Source organism: Benincasa hispida, chromosome 10, assembly GCF_009727055.1.
Source record: "Benincasa hispida cultivar B227 chromosome 10, ASM972705v1, whole genome shotgun sequence".
NCBI classification, from domain to species: Eukaryota; Viridiplantae; Streptophyta; class Magnoliopsida; order Cucurbitales; family Cucurbitaceae; genus Benincasa; species Benincasa hispida.
The window spans coordinates 2,119,488-2,124,860 of NC_052358.1; the positions used below are offsets into that span (position 1 = coordinate 2,119,488).

The 5,373-nt window shown below is 33.2% G+C and overlaps 1 long non-coding RNA gene across 1 annotated transcript; it reads left to right on the forward strand.

Moving 5' to 3' along the window:
• The first annotated feature begins 542 nt into the window (after positions 1-542).
• Positions 543-1,964, forward strand: LOC120088774. Its single transcript, XR_005485032.1, has 2 exons — positions 543-756; positions 1,449-1,964. It is a non-coding gene; the product is annotated as an uncharacterized LOC120088774 (long non-coding RNA).
• Positions 1,965-5,373: the final 3,409 nt, after the last annotated feature.

Genomic DNA, 5,373 nt, shown 5'->3' on the forward strand with positions numbered 1-5,373 from the left:
AAGAATTATATTTCACCGTATTATTTTAACAAGAATCTTTCTCCATTCTACCTCTTAATGTTAAGCGTCCAATTGATAGACCAAAGAAGTTGAGAATCCCTTCTCATATGGAGTTTAAGAAGAGTGTCAAGTGTGGTTGTTGTGGAAGGGTTGAGCAGAACCGGAGGCCATGCAAATATCAGATTCTGCAATAGTTGTTTGGTTGGCTTTTGAAACTTAAATTGTTCAATGTTTTATTTCTCTGTATTAGCGAAGACAACGCTACTAATATTTGTTTTTGAGAAATATGAACTTTTGCTTTTATATAAATTTAAATTTATTCGTTTTGGTATTATTCTATTTTTTCTTCCTCACATGAATATATATTAATACCTTTTTAAAGTTTATAATATATCATGAATCTCATTCGGATCTATGAATTTCAACTTCTATGTCTTCATCACATAACTAAGTATATTCACTATACTCATACCTTTTTAAAGTCTATAATATATTGCAAAAGTATATACATCAATATATATATTCATACCATTTCATCCACAATCTCTTTCCCCTTATTCTAGTCAAGTCTATGGATGACCACATCACTGCTAGCTTCAAGATTGTAGTCGACTCTTTCCGAGCCTTTGTCTCCGTCCATCGGCATTTGGGGTTTTCTCTACAGTTTCTTCCAAATTTCTTGGTGAATCAGGCTATTTCTGAGTCAAATCTTGGACTGGAGTCGACCTTGTTTTGAATCGCATTCGATTTCTTATGGTTTGTGCCTCCTTTTTATCTTTCTGTGTTGATGATGGTATGATTTGAAATTGTACTGTTTTTCTATTCTTGCTGGCGTAGAAAAAATTCACAGAAACGACATTAGGAACGTGAGGGAACTAGGAGGATATTTGGTATTTTATAGAACCGACGTTTGTAATATGAGTACACATTTCTTCCTCATAACGTATAGATTTGAGGTCCCTGTTCTGTGAAGATAATTCCTATAGTATCCTTCTTCCTTAATTGATTTGAATCATAATACTTCGAGTTTTTTTTGAACTGTCTCAGTTTCAACTATCTTAATATTTTGATAGAGCATTTAGAAACTAGTAAAAATATAACTAATTGTCTCTCAATCTTGTAAAATTGCTTCCTCTTTCTTGTGGATATCCTTGTTGTAGCAGTAATATAAAAGTTAAAGATTTTCCTACTGTTAAATGCTTGGAGATTGGAATCGAATTGGGTTCTTGATCAACTCCCTTTGGTTGGTATTGCTGTTTTATTTTTCCTGCATTGCTCGACTTTTTTGTGATTTTCATGAAACTAAGTCCCTTGTTTAAAATGTTCTGAATCCATGTAAATTAATAACTCTTATAAATTTGATAACATTGTTTAATCTCCAGTCTTTTATACAAAATGCTTCAATCATGTTTTGTAGGTCATAACATTCCTTGAACATTATTATGCAGGCCAGACGAGATATTTCCACCCCTCAAGCAACCTACATTAGAGAATTTGTTCTTTTTAATGTGAGTTAGTTCTTTTTGTACATCGATTACTAGATTAAATACTCTTTATGAATGCCCATATTGTGATATTTTTATATTGTTCATGCTTAACATGTCTTTGAAAGATACTTATCTAAACTCTATATACATAGTTTCTGCTTTCTAATTGAAACTTATTATCATATTCTTTCAGTGAATTGGAAAAACAAATCATTTCTATATTGTAATTTGTATAGAGGTTGCATCTTTTTACATTTTCTTTTACCTTTTTAAAGGTTTGGTATATCTCTTTTCAATTCTTGATTCTCACTTAAATCTATCTTTGATATTGGGATGTTTGGAATCGAACTAAATTTGATCCTTTTATTCCTTTGTTATTGTTTTTCTTTTATGAAGAAAAGATTAAGGCATGCTCATTTTGAATTTTGTGAGAGATACCTAATTGATTCATCTATGAAGAAAACATTTATGTCCCTTCCCCAAAGAAGTCAGACACATCTCATTTGAAGGATTTTGGGCTGATTAGAAGGGGATTACACTTTCATAATTTATCTTTAAAGGACCTATGATTATGTAGGATAGAGATTTCTTAATAAGGCCCTTGTGAAGAAATGGCATGGTCACTGAGGATATTTTTATGTAGGTGCTTGCCTGAAATTTATTTTATTTTCATATCTTGGTTTATTTTTGCTTGAAGGAGCTGTTGGTATTAAGTTTTTCTTGATATTGTGACTTTTGCAAATGTTTGATATTCGTATTGTGTTAAAAGGTTGTTGAGTACATGAGTTCAATTGGGTTGATATTTATGTTCTTTATTTCAAACTGCGGTGGTTGAAGGCAAAGATATAAGCCCTGTTGTCTAAGGTATTATTCCTATTAGTGCAATTATCTTGATTTAAATAATATTTTCCTATAATCCTTTCAAATCGCCTAAGAGGGTTTTATAAACCAATTTGCAGATCATTTTCTTTAGTTTCTCTCTATTTCTTCTGTTTTTAGTTCTCTTATGCTTTTCCTTCGTATGGTCTGTTGCATTCATCCATGTAAGTGAAGAAATTCTAAATCTAGAGAACCAGTGAACAGAAGCAGATCGTTCCAAACCCCATTGTGAAAGAACAAGAACATTTACAATCAAACAAAACAGTTATGCATCGACTATAAAATTAGAGCATGCTTTAAGGTTAAATACAAAAGGATCGAGTAAACATACATTTGAAGAACCCTTTATTTTAGTATTTCCTCAATCAAACTCGAGCGCATTGATTAGCACGAGTGCAACGAGGAAACTCAGCAAATAGCACGAATTGGCAAATCCTCGATCACAATCGAGTAAAACTCGACCCTCGGCCCTCGAACGGAACTCGACACCACCACTCGGTTACCTTGGTATTCTCGGTATGAGAATCTAGGAGTTGTGGGCTCTGTATAGATTTGGGAAGAGGGAATGAGGAACTAGATGATTGAGTAGGCAGTAGAAGGAGTAAGCCTATTGTATAGACTTGAGTACTCGATTGTTTAGTAGCGAGTAACTATTGTATAAACAAACTTGATCGATCGTTTATTCTCTCAACACGTTATCTGATAACTTGATCTCTTTTTGTGTTGAATAAGAAAGCAATTTTCATATTTATCTAACAATTGCCATAAACCGATTGAAACCTCCCAATAAGGTGGTTATTTGGAGAAAAACTAAAATCAATTATCTTATAATTAATTTATTGTAAATAAATATAATAACTAATTTGTCATATTATATTCATAACCCATAGTTTTAATATTACATCATATGCAACATATAAACCATAGTTCTTTTTCTCCTTTATGAAATTTAATATAAATCATATTTATATTAATTTATCTAATCAAAATAATATATCAAATACATTAAATCAATTATATCATATATAATTGAATTAATCTAATTATATCATATATAATTATTGGGATTTGTGTCCTAATTCTCATGGAGTCTCGTAGTTTGTAAACTTTGTACACATTGTTATGAATAAAATAAGAGTTATTTTATTTTGCATTTACTCATATCCAATAAACAAAGATCCATAGTTATTGTAGTATAAGAATAAAGGAGGGATGCTTTATCCTAGTGACACTACGGATACGATCCGCTTTGTAGAGGTTTACAAGTGTTGTAAACTACTACAGATGGTCTGATCCTGACCATTCATATAGAGACATGCGAGCGGAGTGTCTTATATAAAGATTTGTATAAGATCGGACCACGAGATGATTAGTCTCTTTATATAATGTCGTTAATACTTGAGACTTACATCTCACCTGAACGATCATAGGTAACATGACCTTAATCCTGAGTGTTTTGAAAACTCATGCCTTTGAGGCCGGTCCTTTGATTAGTATGGGTGAGAGTGGCCAGATTGCAAACTCAATAAGCCTACCTTTTTGGGGATTTGTTTGATTTAAGAGTTAGGAACTCAGTTACACAAGACGGAAGTCACTCATTCCCCGAAGCAGGGGTAAGTAGATCAATTAATCCCTTAAGGGCTGATTCCCGGTCTTGAACATAGTGGCCACATCCTCTCTTTGGAAGAGAGGACCCAATCATAGTAAGACTATGATTTATGTTTATTAGAGGGATCAGTGGTACTTAAGGAGTTCATTAGAGGGATATGTGAAGGGTTATCACACAGTTGATTGGTTGATATAGACATAGAAATATATCTGTAGTGAGGAGAGTACAACTGTCGGTCTTTAGTGGAGTGTCCGATAGTTAACAGATGATGGATCCTGTGACTAAAGAGTTGGGTCAGTTATTCATGTACTGTTGGAGATTCAAGCTACAGATCTATAAAGTCCTTTTGGTAGCTCAATGGATTCAAGTTGAGAATCAGTTCTTGTGGTTGATTTGAAGTGTTCAGATTAACCTGAGGAAATACAATTATATATGATATAATTGGTGTGATGTATGAGATACATCAAGTGGAAGATTAATGTAAATATGTTTTACATTAAATACCATAAAATAGAAAAAGAACTATGGTTTATATGTTTCATGAGATGAAATATTAAAACTATAGGTTATAAATATAACATGGTAAGTTGGTATAATATTTATTTATAATAATATTAATTATTTGATAATTATCTCTTTTTCTCTAATAACCAATTGAGTGAGAGGTTATTAGTGGTTTTATGGTAATCGTGAGATAAAAGGAAAAATGTTTTCCTAAATTTGGAGTGTTGCCACTTTTGGAAAAGAGTTTAAACGATATGCTATCAAGTGAAAGTATTTCACTAAACGATAGCTCACAGAGACTAAACGATCATGCATTATTGACTATACGATAGTTCATTAGTTGATTGTAGCTAAACAATCGCATGGCATTGTTTATACGATAGCCTGCCATTTACTACACGATCAAGCATTCGTCTATACGATAGACAGTTTGCTATCTCCTACTTGCTCGATCGTCTACACGATTGTTGTTCCTCCTGTCTCTTCCTCTAACCAAGTCCATACAGAGCCCACAACTCCTGGATTCTCACACGAGAATGCCAAGCTAACCATTGTGGTGGTGTCCTCACTCAACTTGATTGATTTCGAAATTTTGAAGGCCGTTCGTTGGGTTCATGTTGGTTGTGTTCATGTTGTGCACCGGTCATTGCGTTCGTGTTGCTGTGCCGTGAACGCTTGTATATTGATCGAGGGAGTTTGAAGAATGGTTCTTCAAAGGTATGCATACTTTATCCCTTGACTCTCTGTGTAAGCATGCCGTAATTTCTTATTGTGCATGACTTGTGTGTTTCCATTTTAAGACTGTGATTGTGTATGTTCACTTTCGAATGGATAGAACGATCCTTCCGCTGCTTATGGAAATCCTCAAGTCTAATTTCCTTCAATAATTAAATT